The 19,441-nt window shown below is 46.0% G+C and overlaps 1 long non-coding RNA gene across 3 annotated transcripts in view; it reads left to right on the top strand.

Moving 5' to 3' along the window:
• LOC135904748 (uncharacterized) overlaps window positions 1–3,605 on the top strand; it is a 76,966-nt gene extending 73,361 nt beyond the window's left edge. For all 3 annotated transcript variants that reach the window (XR_010565196.1, XR_010565195.1, XR_011507426.1), the window contains one exon: window positions 3,190–3,605. This is a non-coding gene — a long non-coding RNA (uncharacterized lncRNA). The remainder of the gene's footprint in view (window positions 1–3,189) is intronic.
• Window positions 3,606–19,441: the final 15,836 nt, after the last annotated feature.

The following is a 19,441-nucleotide window of genomic DNA, read 5'->3' as shown; positions in this document are numbered from 1 at the left end:
CTGTGGCGCTGCAGCAGTTTCCTTGTGGTCCGTAATGCGTCAGCAACGTTGGGGCACGCATCCTTAGAACGCTGTCTGGCAAGTGTAAGCGAAACGCTAAACCTTGCTGTGGCAAAATTTTGAATGTCTTGCCTTTCGCGCGAAACTGCACAACTTTTTTGGTCCTCAGCTGCTACCTACCACTGATTTGCTGACGCTCTTCATTTGAAACAAGATGACAACGGCACGCGGGTGCAAGCAGTGCGCTTAGCCATGAAGTTTGCCACCCTCGTCAAAACAGTTGTAATTCATAAGCAGGCAGGACGTCGTTCAAACTGAAAGGACCATTGAATTATAAGAAAATAATCGCTATCGACTAGTGCCTCTATTTGCTGCTTGCGGGTAGCAGCAGCTAAAGGAAAATTCCTATCGAAAAGTTCAAACGCATTCGTGGCTGCAAATGCGGCTGCCTGGTTTGTTAACTTGGCGAGGGGAGTAGTAGAGCTGCCACAGCTGCTGAACCAAATGCCGAGGCGTCGCAATAGGACGTCGAAAACGCGGTCCATTATGAAACGGAACAAAATAACCGCAAAAGCATGTGTTTTCTTTTTCCTTTCGACTGGGCCCACACTGCCAGATTTAGGAGTATCTCGCGGCGCTTTGAGTCGAATACAACCGGAAAGCCACTGAAACACTTCCCGAAAGATCGAGAATATCCAATCAACGAATAAGCCGCGAATACTGGTCAAATATCTCTCTTCTATTCAGCAATACATGGAGAGCTGTGGACATGCGAACTGCAACAAATGGCTTTTTTATATGTTTGTCTCACACGGGCGCGAAAAATGATAATAAAGAATCATTACTTTAGGTTCCCTAATGGCATGAGGACGATGACATCAGCGGTGCTTCGAAAGAAGCTATTTTTAGTGCTAATTTAAATATAAGCACGCATTTGCAGTTGAAATTCTTGGCAATAACGTTTCAATTTAATGATATTTGAACCATCATTTGTCAGCCTTCGCTTTCTTGTTTTCTTTCATATCCTAAAAAACATGAAATTACAGCAAAAAATCGGCGCAACCGCGTCGATGTTCATACGGTCACGACCTGAGGATGTTTGCTGCACACAATTGTTCAAAGCCGCGCTTAAATGCTTCATCACTAATCAAGGCGCTGAAGCACGTAGTTCAGCACCTATGGCAGCCATCTTTAAAGCACACTGCACTCAGAAATATACGGCATTGAAATGTGCGAGATTCTCGGCCTAAAGAACTTTGGCGACTGCAATCAAATAATGAATGACATTAATGCAAATAAAATAATATTCGCACGTGTGGCACCAGGCCATCGAAATGAAAAGCACAGGCATTGACCAATCATCGTCATATCTTGTTCGAATGTGGCACCATAAATTAAATGGACGCGGTATTTATGATGAATTGTGCTTGCTAAAGTCTCATACGTGATTTCAGGCCTCCCATTCACATGAGTACATGGCGAACTTTTTCATCAAATGCTAAACACTACAAAGCTAATTCCGCATTTCCGTAGCAGCATGGCCACCGGTTTGTTACTTTTTGAACACAGTATCGCGGCAATGTCATCTTTAAGTGCCATTTTCTGCATATTAGCATTGCTTTCGAAGGACAGAGGGAACTGGAACAGTGAAATTGTTTTTTCTCCAATCTATTGATGTGTCATGTTCCAATGCCTAGTGATTTCTCTCGGCACAGAGAAATTCTCGCGTGCCCGTTCAAAAGCCCGAGAAACGCGTGGAGATCTCCACACTTCGCAGCAATTACAGCTAGACAAAAACGCAATGTTTACGAAGAACAACAAGCACTCGCTCTAGAAAGCCCGTGGTATTGCCTACAGTCGACGTCGAACTGTCGCACAGAATTCATCCTTTCAAGACAGAAGTGACAGACAGAGCGAGGTTCCCATTTCTGACGCCGCGCTCAGCTGCCTGGGACCGCACCTTCCTCTCGGCAAGAAACGCCTGAAGTTCCTTCACTTTCTTCAAGCATGAATGACAGCGAAATTTACAGGAACGGATGGCGAATGATAAGGCAAAAGGGGCACTAAACGCCCTAGTACAGAATAAGCTCAGTAAAAATAAACAAAAAAGGAAATTTCGTGTTTAACAATGGGAGTAAAGAAGAAGCAAACGTGAAAAATAAATAATGCGTGCACGCTTATCACGTAGCAATAAAATGGAATGAAAGGGGAGTTAGCACGAAATAAACGCCAACGAACGACAGCGAGCACTCTTTCTTTTTTTTTGGCGTAGGGCTGTTGTGTGTGCGTTTTTTTTTTTGCAGCTCTTCTCAAAACTGGCCTCAAGCCACAGCTTGGGGAGCCGGCACACATCGAGTGCCTGCGCGCTGGACAAGAGGGGGGAGACCGCGCTGTCCAACCTAAATGGACCCTCGGCGAACGACAGCGTCCGAACGAAGGGTGGCCAGTGCGCTTTCTCGCAACGAGGACTTCGAAGCGAGGACACGCGTGGAATGTCAACCGTCGGTACCGCCAGCCAGAAGGCAGATGTTGGAAGCGTGGTTCCAGAATAAAATATCGCGGTGGACACTGAGGATCTGCAGCCAGAAGGGACGTTGTGTGCCGTGTGGAACAAGCGAAAGCGATGAAGAGTAAAGCGCATGGGGAATTGGAAATAAACACACACGCGACGAACCAAAGAAGCAGATGCATTGTGCTTCCGGGACACGCCCGAGCAGGCGTCATTGAAGGATGAGCAAAGCGAACGTGATGGGCCTACAATAAAAAGGCAATGGAAAGTAAACGCGCACATGGAGAAAGGAGAGTCCTGACATGTGAAGGAGGCCATATAAAGCAATATACCGTATAGACTTGCTTATTACGTGCCGATGCTGAGAGCGGGACCATAAAACAATAGAGAGAGGGCATACGTAGTGGGGAAAGAGATACATGGAACACGAAGCGGTTGGCGCATGGAATAAATAAGCATTGTATGAAGGTAATAGGGAGTGACGCCACTCGCATCTGCAAATCCGTAGTGTAGAATTCTGTGATTGCTAATACGATTACTTGGAAAAATGCAAAATGAGAGAGAGGGCGAAAACCAGATTGGTTGTTTCGCGGCAGAAGAATATTACGTGAGCTACAAGAAATACTATATTAACTAGAAGTTAGTTGAATTTACCTGCTCTATCTTTATTTCTTATGCAGGCAGGTGGCTGATGAAGACAAGAAAGTAAGGCTTTTTGACGTGAAGAGAGAAAGATCGAAACATGAATGGTGGAAAATCGCACCGGGGTGCTCCCCGCCGGCAGCACTCGGTCCTTCGTGAAGCCTTCAGTCCACAACCCCACGAGCCGTAGCCACCCAGGGTGCTATCTTGACTAGATCGAGATGGTCCCTGGACTCAGCGCCGGACAGCAAAGTGTGCCACTGTTTGGCTTACGTGGTATCGATTTTGTTGACTGACATGCCCATGTGGCATGGTAAAGCGTGCGTGGTGAAGAAAACTTCACAAAAGACCAACCGTTTCGCAAAGTACAAGGTGAGGAGCAATGCTCAGAAGTTCGACTGTGCCACCTAGTCGACATGCTGATCTGATTTTTTAAAATAAAATTCTCTTCGCATATTTATACAATTAACTGGCGCTGTATCACTAAAAAAAAACCCAGATGTGCCAGCCACATAAAACATCAGTTTAGGTTAGTCAGAGCTCTTTGAAGGACAGTCTGACAAACAGTCTATCGCAAGGTTGCCGCTAATAATACGACATTCTATGCCCAACCTCCCGGGTTTTAGCGTTTCTAACGCGTACAGTTCGTCTATGCAAGAACGCTTGGTAACTGTTCGCGGATTTCACGAAAGACGCACTATTTAACCCCCAGTTCTCGGAGAACTATACGTGCCACTAAGATCAAATTTTGTGAGATTAGGCGAAAAATATGAGAGTCGATGTGAAGTAATATACACGTGAATAATTTACTGCTTATGAAAAAAAAATGTCCGAAAAAGTCTTTGTTAAATGCGGGCGGGATTTTACGCCGGCGTGTAATAGACGGGGAACTGAAACACACATTACAACTGCTCGAAATAAATTACCTTCTCTGAAAAGTGAAGGCTTGTAAAATAGCGCTTGCCGTTGTTTGTGAGGTGGTTGGAGTGAAATGTCTGTTCGTAAAGCAAGACATATCTTCGCTAGCGCTATCCGTGAAATTTGACCACATCTCAGCCGGCTGAGTTGAGTTTAGTCACTTGCGGCTCACGAGGCAGCAAACACTTAGAGGACGCTTAAGCTTCACCTTTAAGAGCGGAATGCGATAGCGTTCAAATACCTGACTGCTTCTCATGCTTCCCGACAACTGCAGCTTATGCAACTGTAATGTTTAGCGTGAAACGTTGGTGGCGAACGCTACGCACGAAGGCGAGGTTTCCGGCACATACGCGGCCTCTTGCGTGTGCCAATCGCAGAGGTAGTGCACAGCCGCGTTCAAAAAAAAATGTACATCATTTTAAGGGGCCCTATAGCCTAAAACTATTACAATCTGTTTTATTCCAATCCCCTGTCGTCAAATTTACTTAACCACCGCCGCAATCATCGAACGGTAACCCACAGCGTTGTTTGAAAAGCCCAATCAAACACGCTTCTCGTTTATAGAATGTCACTTTCTTTTGCTTTCAAAGGGAATGTCATTGCCTACATTCAGCAGTTTTTTTCATCTAATTGGCTGAGAAGAGGTGGGGAGCGCCCTCAAATGGAGAGAGTTTCGACTGGGCTGAGCCCGCAGAGTGAAATTAGATAAACGAATGAGGAGGGTGGTGCTGGCGTCTGCGATTGCTCTGGTTCGCCTTGCTTAGCTTGCGGTTGCTGGTGAAAAATCGTGGCTGCGTGCAACGGAAGCAAAAAATGGCGTCAAAACAGATCCTGAGCAAAGTAGAGGTGGCGGAGCGGTGTCGTATACATGCCGTCTCGATAACGATATGCTGACACTCAATATCTTATATTATACGCAAATAAATCCATGCTCCCCGGTAGTTCCGAGTAGCCAGTGCCATAGCGATCGTCGGCAGCCATCTTGTATTCCTTTTTGGAATGGGACGGTCTTCGGCTATTCAGAAAAACTTTTCTTCAGCATAATAATGCGTCTTAACCGCATGTACGTCACTTTGACGTGGTGATTTTTCGTGGTTTTGTGCCATTGCGTGATATATAGATAAAGTGGGCGTAGCCCACAAACGTTTGACCAATAGCAATTCATCCAACAGCGTGCCTTTTTCGCTAATGGCGATAAAGGCGTCGAATCAGAAATTTCTATTTTTCTTTCATTGCGTCTAATCACGCATAATCAGTGACCACATATCACATTAGATGGGCTATTTCCGCAATTTTCGTGATGTCGCGCGGCATACAGGCGCAGTGGGTGGTGGCTCGAAAATTTTTTTACCAATCGTGGAGGGCTGAATGCAGAATTGGGATAGAAAGGTTTGGAATGGCTTTACGTTATAGCGCCCCAGGTGTCTGTTATTGTTCCGCACTTCTAATATTTATTCCTCGAACTAGCATAAAAGGCATGCGGGGGCTGATGGTTTGTTTCACGCCATTTGTTTGTGGCAGTCATTCTCAAACTTCCGAGGAATTACTTTGTCGAGAATGTAATAGAAGGTACGAACAACTACAGTGATAGAATGGTGTGGCAATATAACCCACATATACGGCAAGTCATATAGCAAGCGAGGCGCGGCATATAGATATACCTAATTATATACGACATTTCTTGCTCGCGGAGTACTCCGCCGCCGCCGACACAGCATATACTGTGAAATGGGGCCCTTAATGCTGTCGCGCTAATATACGACGGCTTATAACAGCGCTCTGCCCCCTGGTCAGTCGCTTTCGCTGTCTCAAGGAAACAAAGAAAGCGCCTTGTCGCCATTTAGTTTCTTAAAAAAGTAATGGGCTTCCAGAATGGGCCACGAGCACTGAAACATCGCTTAGGAACAGCAATGCCGTAACGTGCAACCTAGCGACAGGGGGAAACACTTTTCAGTAGCTGGAGCTGCAATTTCGCGTCAGCGATTTCACCGTTCATCTTGAGGTACAGCGCGGGCAGTTTCTGAGCAGAGTGAGAGTTTCCATGCTGGAATGCAAGTGCGCATGCGTTACTCCTGAACATAGATCTTCGTAGAATAATTGCTGGAGGTAACTGTGGCGCTGGGGTTCAGGCGAGCTGCGAGCTGAATTGCAAGCAGGCTGGTTGAGAGAGAAGGGGAACGATGCTTAGTATACATGAATTTCCCTAAGCGTTGTAGTTATGGCTTCAAACACCTTTGTGACTGCAAAAACATCCTTTGCAACGAGGCACGGCATTACACATAAAGAAGGAACCTTATTAAAATTCACTATGGTAGGATTCGAACACACGGTCTGTATCACAGAAGCCCGAAATTGAAACGAATATGCAAAAGGCGCCTGCGTCGACAGAAGTCACAAAACACCCTTAAGTATTCCTCACGTGCGAGCCAGCACGTTAACGCGCTTGCCTCGTGTTGATTTTGCCATGGCAGGCGGAACCGCTGCCGTTAGTAGCGATTATGAGTGTTCGCGGACTCTTATTGACTTCTGCATTTAGAAAGGCATGGATTGCTTCGAAATTTAGACAGATGAAGGCACATAAAGCGTCGTAAACAAAGCTAGGAATAAAATTATGCGGTTATACATCCCAAAACCACAACTAAATCAATAGGCACGCCGTAGTGGGGGAGTCTGGAAATCTGGACCACCTGGGATTCTTCAACGTGCACATGAATCTAAGTACACGGGTGTTTTCATATTTCGCCCGTGTTGAAATGCTGCCATCGTGGCCAGGATGCAATCGCGCGACCTCGTGCTTAGCAGCCCAACACCATATCCACTAAGCCACCATGGCGGGTAGTAAACAAAGTGGCAAATACGTCTGAAACCGCAAGCACGATGGTCAGATAAATTCGTGTAATAACCATAATTACCATGTTGCTTGAACGATCGCCGTGCCAGAGCTCCCCCTTGTAATTTTTGTAGGAAAATGTGTGGCTGTGGACAGGGCTTACCTACGTTCACCAGTCTATGGGAACGTTGATACGGGCACGCATCCTATATTGTTCAAAATGGCATGGCATTCTCGTGGCCTCCATACCGGGCCGCGACTGCACGTTTAAGTTGTACACTCAACTTGTCATAGGTCATCCTGTACCGCACCGCATCCTTTGGTTGCAAAATACTTATCTTTCGGATGCGCATAATACTTTAGCAAATGCTCTATTGGGCTGGTTTCCGCCAAGGTAGCACGCGGCTTTTCTTCTTTTTATGGGTGCTAACCTGTGCCCACAAAACTTACGAAGTAATCCTCAATACAACGCGCTAGTGACGAGCAGGTTGTCGGAAGTTTGATCTGCAGTACGAGTGTGCCGGCGGTTTAAACAAGACTCATGCTACATTCCTGCGTACTCACTGGGGCTCGCGTACGTCTCAGAATGTACATACATGCGCTGCCACTTCTAGCTCCCGGGAACACGGGAGCCATGGCATTGCGCCGTGGAGAGCCCCACCACCAGCGCCCCATGAACACTTGCGGCACAGGCGCGATCGTAGCAATTGGCAAAAAAAAAAAAAATGCTGTGACTTAGCTAAGGTTAAGCCCAGGATGCGAAGCATACTACCCTTTATTTTAGTTGTCGAACAACTCTTTAGCCTGGTGAACTGCTGTTGCTTGGCTATATTTGGTTCGGCTAGACGAAGAAACAACGCATGCGTTACTCTGCTGATTGCTGTATTTTCAAACCAATAAATACGCTCTACCGCTACCAATACCGCTATACCGCTGGTATAGCGGTATTGGTAACCTGGTATAGCGGGTGGAGTGGGAGTTAGGCCGCAGTACCATCTGTGCGACCGCAGGCGAGCGCACGAGCTGAGGCCCGGCTACGTAGCTACGCAGCCGCAAGCGAGCGCACGAGTTGAGCCTCCGCTTTTGCAGCTGTCATGACGTCATATGGTAGCTACGCGGCCGCGCGCGGCGCAGCAACGAAGAGCGTGGTTGCGCGGCTAGTATGCTTCGCATAAAAAAGAAAGCCCGGCAAGTCGTCTGCTATGGTGAGTCGCCTGCCAAGACTGATGGCGTTCAGCGGAGCGCTACCACAGGCTGCAGTGTTCCCGCTAGCAGTGGCCGCGCCTGTACCGTACTATTCGCGTCACTTGCAGCAACTGATTAGATAAAGATTATTTTTCTGTAGCGTGGGTGGCAACGTTCTACAAAGCTCTAGGGTACTTGCAAAAGCCTCTTGGCGGCGAGGGATAACTTTGCAAAAGCAATTAGCCGGTAGAAAACGGTCACCGCAAAAGCCATAAGCAATTTACGTGTGTCAAGATGCCTCTGCATTCTGAGATTGTAGCCGACTGTAGTATAGCGCCTTTATTAAAGTAGTGATTAGATTTCATAAGTTCTGCGTCAGGAATGCCTATTGATTCATTATCTGGGAGTACACTGCACTGTTTTGGTAGCATTCTTACATAGTTAACTATTCTCGAAATTTTATTATGATTTCGTTTTACTATTGTGAATCATGTCCTTTGAAATTTCTTCTTGGACTAAGCGTTCTTTAAAGGTACAGGTAGTGCGTTGTTTTTAACGGGGAGCGGTAATAATCACCGTCTTAGATTCGTTTAGTTTTATGATCTGATATTCTCCTTACTTGTAAACCGGTATGAGTATTCCATCAGTCGTCCGGTAATATAGCGTACAAAATTTACAATATTTTTTCATAACTCTCTTTCTCTGTAATGCTATTTGCCCTGAGAATGCAATATATACAAATTTAAATATTTAAATAAACTACGTCTTGATGTGGACCTCTTTGGTAGATACGGTAAATGCAGGACGAATGCGTGAAATGCATATTCATACCACTGGAATCCAAACGGCAGCCGTCTTTTTATTTCACTTACTTGCATATGCTCGACAGGACCACAGACCAAACATTTTTTTTTCAATGCAGCCTACATCATTGGAAGCCATACATCCCGGAAGCACATTGTGAAATATGATTATTGCGCACGTCCTTATGTGAGTACGTTCAAGCGAGCGTACTCATCGGTTTAGTAATTGGATGGTGCTGCTGATGTCTGCAACATTACTCTGCGGATTACCAGCTGCATTAGATTGCTATAGGAGGAGACAATCAAAAATACCATACGGCACAGAAATAAGATGGGAGAAAATCATTACCGGCACTGAAGATTGAAGGGCAGCGAAGGCATGGCTTCAATGAGCGGCTGGCAGTGGAGACCTCTAAAAACAGCGAGGCAAAGCAAAAAAAAAAGAAAAAAGAAAGAAAATGCTTGCAGTGAGTACTGGATGCCATCATAATGCGCCCCACTAGAAATAGAAGGAAAAGACACGCTTCTTGGCGTCCGTCATTACGAGTCAAGATCAGCAACACGCACTGGCAGGAAACCAAAAGAAAGCCCGATAAAAATTCACCGTCGAGCGAAAGCGGCAAACGTAAATTGCTTTCAGGAATGCCGTTTCACCCCCCCCCCCCCCCCAAAAACTCAAAGCAGGGACTCTGTTATTGATGACTGTACTTCCGTTTCTCTTTATTCAAAGCGATAACGCCTGGTCTGAACAAAGGGACAGCTTGACATCGACGGCGCTCTCCTTCTTTTTCAGTCTTTATATACTTTTCTCGGTATTGAATTCAGTCTGCCAAGCTCTCACCAAACTACTACCTCATACTTTCTTTTACATGTCTAGCGCACACGTTTTTGAATGCTTCTTGATAAAAATGTCTATTGCTCTTGTTTCCGTTCAAGCACAGCTATGTGAAAGCCGAACTTCTGCGTTTTTACCTAGCCGTGCCGCAAGCGAGCGCTTTCTTCATTTTCGAGCGGTGTGCAGTCGTCAAAGAAACTGCGAGTGTAAATGACTAGGTGCGTGTTTTGACAAGCACGTATCTTCTTTTCAACTAACTTGGCCTCGTCATGGCACAGGCGATCGGCCTCGCCCCCGGTAGACCTAAAAGGCGAGTCAATTTGTACCGAGGGTAATTGCTGTTCTCTCGCATTGAATCGAAGAAGGAGTCTTTTGTGGTGTATCGCCGGTAGCTTTGAGCAGCGAAAGCGAAAAAAGCCTTTTTAACTGCCACACATTAAAAGAGGGAAAACACGGGGAAGGCGGGAGACGGAAATTCAAGACGACGAGCAAAACGCGAACAAGGTGAAAGCAGGATCCAAAACGTTTCGACAAGTGGAGTTGAAGAAGACAAGTCCACGTGTCGAAACGTTTTGGCTCCTCCTTTCACCTTGTTCTCGTTTTGCTCATCATACATTAAAACAGTCTTTTCACGCTCTCGGGTGTGTAAAACTGGCGACCAATACGGGCTTCCTGACGTCGCGTGAATACTATAATCATGTCGGCAATGAAACATAAGAGAAGTAGAGCAGTTAGACGTACACTAATAAACGAAAGTACTTCAGACAGTCATTATCAATTGCCTGCATTGCCTGCTTTTTACACTGCGCTTTCGGTGCTTTCATATGTCGAACGGAGTGCGCGCCCCAGCCTGACATTGCGTTCATGACAGTGAAGAAAGCAGCTCAGTGTGGTCAAGAAAGCAGACGCAGTCAAGATTGATGAGGAATAATTTGGGGGGAGGCGGGTTGAGACAAGGGCCAAAAAGGCGCACAGTCTTTGCAGGTCGTCGTTCAGAAGAAACGCACAGTGTTTTGGTTCTCTAACCTCGTGTACAACTGGGAATGACCGACGCTGTGACATCGCCAAAAGTGACAGCGGTAGAATAATAGTGCACATGACCGGCGGGTAGATTTGACTTCTCGTTTATATAGCGTTTACTCGGTCAATATTGACGAAAATTTTGGAACGATTTTTTTCAGGACTTACTAGTTTTGGTGACTCAATGAAAGAAAGAAAGAGTAGGCGTCGAGACGTTCGAGATGATTTCTGGAGCAAGCCAAACAACGCCACTGACATTAAGGCCTTTAGGTGTTTCAACTGTTTTCAGAACAATTCGTTTCAGAAATGGGACGGGCGTATGTGATCCTCCATTAAGGACAGTCTTCGAGAAGTAAAATAGTATTTTAATGCAAATAGCAAGGCCACTGCTGGCATTACTGATGAACAGCATACAATGATGAGCACTACTTTTTGTGAAAGTTGTATATTGAACGCCGAATGGAAGTCTGTAGTAGAATTTGTGGTTTAATGCTAAGGCTTCCACAGCGTGAAATGAAGTTTCGCTACATAAAAAATCTAAACTGCAAATAATCGAACCAGTGAAAGTACTTTCGGTTCCATAGAGCTCACCTTTTTCAGAACCAAAATCTCTGTTTATGAAGTTCAATTAAAATATACATGGCAGGACAAAAACATACAGACAAGGGTCCCATAGTGAACGACCATTACAGGACCTTTGGGTGTTTAGCAATGTGTGCAAGTGATACAAGGAGCAAAGAAAACAATAAAACACAAAGGCATACATCAATATACAATTACAAGAGTGATCCATACAACATAACTCTACAACGCATAATCAAAGAATAAAAAAGAAATAAATAGACGCTGAAAGTGTCCAGACAACTCAGTAATACATATAGACAAAACTGCATATAGGTATTCGCAGGAATAAAAACATTCAAACGTTAAGGCGAATAAGAATAGAGCTGATTGGGTGAGGGAACAAACGCCAGTTAATGACATCTTAGTTGAAATCAAGAAAATGAAATGGGCATAGGGAGGGCATCTAATGAGAAGAGAAGATAACCAATGGTCAATAAGGGGTACGGACTGGATTCCAAGAGAAGGGAAGCATAGCAGGGGGTGACATAAAGTTAGGTGGGCGGATAAGATTAAGTTTGCAGGGACATGTCCACAATTAGTAAATGACCGGGGTAGTTGGAGAAGTATGGGAGAGGCCTTTGCCCTGCAGTGGTCGTAGACATGATGATGACGATGATGACATAGATGTAAATGTACTTCAAAGAATTACGAGCGCTCAAAATATTCGGTAGCCTCCCACTACGGCGCCTCTCAATCAGGAAGCGGTTATGGCACGTAAAACCAAAAATGTCTTTAAGCTAATTTTGTTAGAAAGACAAACATAACAGTTTTCACTGCCTTTAGTTGGTTTAAAAGAGACGTAAGGCTATTGCCTTTGGGTGATTTTTTCATGAGGGGCAATGGTAAATCTTATTGCGGTGAACCCTAACTCTTCCATTTATCGAACACTAAGACATATTCTGGGACAGTCGCAGAAACAATCTTTTCACTCTGTTTCACGGGCGGAAGCAGTATGTTACTGGAGGGGGTAATGACCTAGCGTTTTGTATATTAGTTATGCAACGTTTATTCTTTTTCTCAGCGTCAGCGCGGTTTCTTCTCTATCGTAACTGTTTCCTATAATTATCCATCAGGACGAGAACGCTCGTATGATGCGTAAATTGCTGTGACCTCGCAATATCAAGTAAGCGACAAACCGGAATGCCGCCAGGTTAAGATTGCTGTGAATTCGAGGAAGCAGACAAACTGCGTTAAATTGAACAAATAATCTGTGAATGAGAGAAATGCAAGGAATGGTGATCTGGGCAATTTGAAAGCTGCCATATTGTTGACGAAATTCTAAAGGGAGACATAGCGAGAGAGGCGGCGATAGTAGAGGCTGCCTAGCAGTTGAAATTTTATTGGAATATGTACGAAAATTATGAAGTTAAATTCAGCGGTTTCCTATGCCAATACCACGATGTAAATATGAATATAAGTGGGGCCTCCGGATTGGTTAGCGCACACCTAAATCTAAGTTCCACATACGGTTTTTCATTTTACTTCCATCCGCAAAATGTATATTAGCAAATGTAAAGAAACACCAAAAGAAGAAAACCAGGTCAACCCAATCGAGTGACAACAAGGGAGCCTAGAAAAAGATGTCTGCGAATCATTGGCAGTTTCCAAGGAAACATCTTCATGAAAACTACAACTGTTTATACCTGATATCTTTTTTTTTTGTCAAATTTGTTTCTTTTGCATGCCACTGTAAACTCTAACACACTTACCTCTTCTTGCTCCGCGTTTCCCTAGCGCATTCGAATGTGTATATTTCCCCGACTTTTGTAGCAAAACATTAGCTGGTCGACCAAATCGGTCTCGCCCGTCTATCTCCCCACCTCTATTTCTGTGTGCGCATCTAACACCGGTAACCAGAAATGTTCCTGATTATAAACAAATGAGACACAGTCACCCTGTTTTCATTTATTTGATAATTTGGTTTTAAATAATCGGAAGTCTCAGTTCTGTGATGTGATAACTTTATTTGGAATCCGGCGATGGGAAGCCTCGGCCTGGGGCCACCTAGATGGCCACTGGGAGCTGGTGCTCCCGTGCGGCTTCCTTGGCTCGCTGGACAGCCCAAAGTTGGTCTTGGAGTTCTGAGCTGAGCAGCACGGCCGACCACCGCACCCGTAGAATTTCTGGGGAGACTGCCATTTTATTTTGGTATATTTCACATCCCCAGAACATCTGTTGAAGGTTGGTTCTAACAGATTTGCATAGCTTGCACATATCGCTCTCGTATATATCGGGGTAGAAAGTTTTTAGTTGCATGGGATTCGTATAAGTTTCTGTTTGTAGTCGCCTGCAAGTAACGGACTAAGCTCTGTTCAGTTTAGTGTGAGGCGGTGGTAATATTCGCCTCCGATTTTGATAGAATTTGGTAATATCGCTAAATCTTGAGAGAATCTGGAGAGCGAAAGATAGAATAACAAGTTTCAGTTACGGCTTCTAATTTAATCTTACTTTTAGATGTATTTATTGCTATCTTTATCGCTAAATATGATGTGTTTTCTTCCGCCCAATTCATGGCGTATATTCCAAGGTGGGTACGAGGCACAGATGAAGAGAACTGTCATCGTCATCGCATTCAAAAATGGACGCCGATGTCGCAATGTCGGGACCACGGTTTCGAGTTCGTGAACTCGGAGACCATGGTTTATGCTTGATAATAAAGTAACTTGCCATTAAGAGACGCTATCACAGACGCAATGTCATCGACTTGTAACTGCGAAAGAAGAGAGAGAGAGAGAAACGAAGAGGGAAAGATAGAGATGGTAATCAAGCACATGCCCGGTTGGCTACCCTACAGTGGGGAGGAGGAAAAGGCAGGAACAGATAAGGAGAGAAAAGAAAAAAATAATAGTTAATCGTTCAGAGTCAGTCACAGTGGAGTATCCACTGTCACAAGCGTTCAAATAGTCCAGTGTCCTTCAAGAAACGCAGAAGGGCTTTTGTGGCCTTTTGCATTCAAGAACGCATGGGTCATGGTCCAATTGTCTTTTCTTCCGGGAGCACTCTATTGTCTAGCAGGTTGAGTTTCGCTTGTAAAGTATGTCATTGAGTGTCAAAGAATGGGCACTGACACAGAAGGTGCTATATAATTTCATCGCACATGCACAAATTGCACGCCCCATTGTTGGCCATTACCATTTGGAATGAATAGGAATTTGTAAATGCACTGCCCAACCGCATGCTACACAGTAAAGTAGTTTTGTGAGGGGAGAGCCCAGATGGCAGGTGAAGTCGCAAGTTAGCGTCGAGAGAGTGCAACCGTGAATTGGTAAAAGACTAAGTTGTCGCGCGGCATCAGTTCTTGAAAGTGATATAGGAACCCGCTGATGTTCTTGGGGAGTCGAGCGCGCAGCTTCATCTGCGCTGTCGTTGCCAACAATTCCGCAATGGCTTGGCAAACGCTGAAACACCATGTCGTCGCCTTTCTCAAGCGCATGATTGTGAGAGTGCCTTATTTCGTACACTAGCTGCTCATCTAACCCATGACGTAGGCCAAACTGCAGAGTTTGTAGGGATGGTTTAGAATCGCATAAAATAGCCCGGTAATTCGGTGGCTGCTAGAGCTCGTACTTGAGTGCACCATGAATAGTGGCAAATTCTGCTGCGGTCGAGGTTCTATTGCGCGAGTATTTAAACTGCAAAGAGGTACCATCTTATGCAACAACAACTGCTCCGGTGCAGCTGCTTAAATCGGTGGAACCGTCCGTGCAACTGGGTATGCGGTCAAAATAAGACTCGTTGAGGAGAAGCAGGGACAACTGCTTCAAGTCTAGCGGTGACAAGTCCACTTTCTTAGCAACCCCAGGAATTGAGTGGCACAGGCGAATTTGCCGGATACACCACAATGCCGATGTCGGGTGCTTCGCATGCTTGAAGCCAGATGATATCGAGTCATGGTGTACTGTCGCAATACCACAGAAGGTAGCCTGTGGTAGTCGCACTGGCAAATTGGCTATATGGTGTGTGGTGTTAGCCGAGAGAGGTGTCGAATGTGCGCTCTTAGCATCTCACTGACGATATGAGCGAAGATCGGGTGCTCCTGTGCCTCGACAATCGTTGCAGCTGTCGAAGAATACATCGGGAGGCCAAGACGTACATGTCCGAAGCGCTTGGGCTTGTACGTTCTGTAGTGCAAGGAGATTCGTCTTGCAAGTGATCGACAAAACAGGAAGAGAGCACCGCAAGAATCCGCGAAGAAGTGCCGTGTACAGCTGCAACATGGAGCGTACAGACGGTCTCCACCGTTTTCCAGCTACGAATTTGAACATATCTTCAATACAAATGAGTTTTATGCGAAGCATATTACTAGAGCTCAACCCAGCTCGTCAGGCGTGGTGGTGTCGCCTTCAATACGATGTGACACCGTGACGTCACGACAGAGGAGAAACGGGGCTCCAACTCGCGCCGTCGCTCGTGGCGTCACCTTCAAGGCTGACCACGTGACACCGTGACGTCACGACAAAGGAGAAACGGGGCTCCAACTCGCGCCGTCGCTCGCGGCGTCGCGGCGGTATATAAGCAGCTGCGCTTGCCTCTGCTAGACACTCACGAGGTGAGATGCCTCCTGGAGACAGAGCTGCTCGTTGGAATGAGAAGCGAAGGTTGCGGCGTGCTACAGAGACTGTTTCTAGGTGGCTTTGCTACGGCGCAGCGACTACGCGCCCCGCATCGGACGCGGTGAGCGTGGAGCAACGCAGCGTTCGGCGCGACAACGAAATGTGCGCCTGAGCAAGCGCCGCACGCCTGAGCCGACGCCGACAACACCGGCTCTTCTGCGACACGAGCTCCTTAACGCTGTCGCGTTAAAATAAAGGCTAGTATGCTTCGCATCCTGGGCTTAACCTTAGCTAAGCCACAGCCATTTTAGCTCAGCGATTTCTGGTTCATTCGAGCGAAGCACATTGCTGCGCCACCTGTCGAGCGATTTCGAGGTTACTGGCCGTCGAGTGGTCACTTTGCTTCGCCACCTGTGGTAAAGGTACGAGTAACTGTGGAGAGAACAAAGCCAAGCCTGCGTTTTTTTCTTCATGTATTACACATGCGGACTCCAGGTGAGGTCACAATCCACAATAACGCCTAAGAACTTGTGAGCTTTCTTGTACGCGATGGACTGGCCCTCGATACACACCCGGTAGAAAGATATCGCTTTTCGTGTAAATGCCTCTGGTGCACATTTTTCTGTAGAAATCGTCAGTCCTTGTCGGCAAAGGTATGGTGCTTTCAGAGTTGCCGCTTCTGTATTCTAGCACGCACTTGTGGCCGTGCCATGTCAGACGCTCAGATGCAAATAATTACTGTCAGCGTAGAGCGAGACATTAGGAGTCTGTGGTGGCATTTCAGCAAGGTCTACAAAAACGAGATTGAAAAGAATAGAGCGCAACATTCCACATTGTGGGACACGACGGCTGGAAATATACCTACTTGTCGGGCCACCCTCTGTAAGGACAAACACAGATCTCTGTGAGAGATAGCTCTTATAGTCCACCCAAAGATGTTCCCATTAAGTGAAGCCTTACAGCCACTGACGCCCTCGTTGATTTTAGAACGTATGGCGTTCGCACAGTTGTCGGGACCACTTGCACGACGACGGTTCTGAAGGAAAATTGCTGTGGTTACCAACGCCCCATAAGCGCGAGAAGGCTGCAGTGAAAATCTATATATACAAGAAAGAAGGGTTTGTGGGGAGTATTCTATACTGACGAGGAGGAGCTCCACAAAACTCAAGCAACTCTGTCTCACGAAATCCTAATGATGTGCCTTTCACCGATGATCTAGGCTTATAAGTATCGGCAAGCGCGATTCCTCGAGCGCATTTGTGGGCGCGCCATGTCGTCTTCTTGCTGTGCTGATGCGAAAACAACACGTTTTTCTGGAAAATATAAGTTATCATCTCATTATCAAAAGTAGTTCTCCCCTGCCCGTCAGACGGATCCTGTTGTTCGAGGCTGCTTATTTGCCGCACGTTGCTTGATGATCTCTCCCGAGGCCAACAAATATGGCTCTTGAGAAAAAGAGATGGCAGAACAAAAGAACACGCGGTCACGAGAGGTCGTCTCTCATAGCCTTGCTCTGCCAATCAATACTTGTTGCATCTGTGAGCTTTGTCATTCTGCGTGCTTTCATTCAGGATATGTACGCGCATTGTCATAGGTGTGTGCGGCACGCAGACACATCTGCTGATGGATGCGCCCTATTTATGTCCCTTAAGTTTGATGCTATGAGGATCACTGTGTTCTCTTTACATGCACCACTCTTTCACTGCTTCTATTGATTCGTCGCCAGTCTTCTCAGTCTCTGACGCATGTGAACATTAGAAGAAAATGGAAGCGTTAGAAACATGTATATTGACTTACCCGAACGACGTTGGTTAGCTTTTAGACTTGAGTAAATATGATAAGAATGAAACAAACAAAGCTGATTTTACGAGCCTGTCATTGAGGACGTGAGCGAAGCCCACGAAACTTCAAAATGCTCACTGTTAGTGTCATCCGTCGCGAGATTGCCACAGGCTCGACGTTAATTCCGTTGAGACACAACGCTTGCATGAAATATAGCCTTAGAACATCTGTACGTTAAGACTGTACCGTATACAAAATGTATCCTATCACCTCCGGAGTGAAAAGTTGAATACATTTCCGCTTCTTCGCTGCATTTCTAAGCAGCGCGAATGCCCCACTTGCATGATATTCACTATGCGTGTTTCCTGGACCGAAGAAGCTCGCTGGCGCGAGAGCGCCAGCAGAGGGTACAGCGCATTTAGGTGTGTCTTTGCCATCGTTCCCCGCTTTGCTTATCTCGGTTTACTAGGCTTGCTTTGTTTACAGCTGCTACGCAAACATGATCTCTGTGGCCATCTCGCTACTTTGGAAGGAAGCAAACAGGGTATGCACGTTGAAGACAAGTGCCGGCCAACCTTTGAATTATACCGAAAGCGCAGAATACTCTTCAGAGATTCGCAGACGACTTCCTTTCTTGACGAATGCGCAAACTGCGTTCTACAAACGTGGTTGGTCGCTCTCCAAGCGTTCACGCGACGACCAGCAAACGAGAATTTAATGTAGGCAGCCTTACGTTCTGACACGTCCCTGCGATGCCCAGCGAAATACTGCAGAACGAAAGGACGCTTTCACTTCGATGAAAATGTGGAATTAGCAGAGTGTTCACGCGTGGTGTTATTCGCCCTTTAGAAAGGCATTCGTTTTAGAACAAAGGTGAATCGTCACTGCTGTTTATGCAGATGCACGCGTAACACACTTACTTAGTAAACGTACTGCAAGTAGCATGTAGGGCTGTTTCTTCAGCGTGCAAAATAGCTGAGAGTGCGTGATAAGAAACACAACGGGTACGAGAGATGCCGTATTGGAGTCCTCCGAAAAACCGCGTGGGGCTCTTAAAATAACGTTCTGCCAAAGCTCGGTGCACTAATGAATTTTTGCTTCGTCCCAATGAAAACTCGGCTGCCGCAGTCGGTAATCGAACCTTCGACTTGGTATTGCGCAATAAAACAGTAAAGCCAGCACTCTACCATGATGGGTACAGTTATGTATGCTTGGCACTACAATTATGTAGAAATAGTGTGCTAAATAGCTACAAATTGATTTGGATATCCAGTATAAAGGCAAATACTTTTTACAGCGAAGCTGTATACGGCAAACCAACTCGTCCGTCCATGCATACGTCTGCCAATCTTTCCGTTGCCTGTACGCCGAAAACTCCTCCTGCACAACTCCATGCGCACGCACAAAAAAACAGAGAGAAAGTGAAAGAGGGGCGCGCAGTTTGGCAACACCAACTATATAGCACAAGGCATGTTTACTCCAATCCGTGACGTCATGCTACCTGGCCTTTCCATTGACAAGGCTGGCGTGATGAAAGCGGTGACATCAAAATGACTGTTTTCTACTCGGGAGCATCCCCATTAGATTCTATGGCAGTCAGGTCAGGTAACATGGGGTCATGATTCGGAGTGAAAAGTCCTTGTGCTATCTATGTGGTGTTGGATTATACGCGGCAGTAGTAACGTCGTTGCTCTCCGTCGCAGCCGATTGTGGCCGCAGCCGTTTCTCTCAGGCTCCAAA

The sequence above is a fragment of the Dermacentor albipictus genome, chromosome 7 (genome assembly GCF_038994185.2).
Source record: "Dermacentor albipictus isolate Rhodes 1998 colony chromosome 7, USDA_Dalb.pri_finalv2, whole genome shotgun sequence".
In the NCBI taxonomy this organism is placed as follows: Eukaryota; Metazoa; Arthropoda; class Arachnida; order Ixodida; family Ixodidae; genus Dermacentor; species Dermacentor albipictus.
This window is presented reverse-complemented; position numbering and strand designations above follow the sequence as displayed.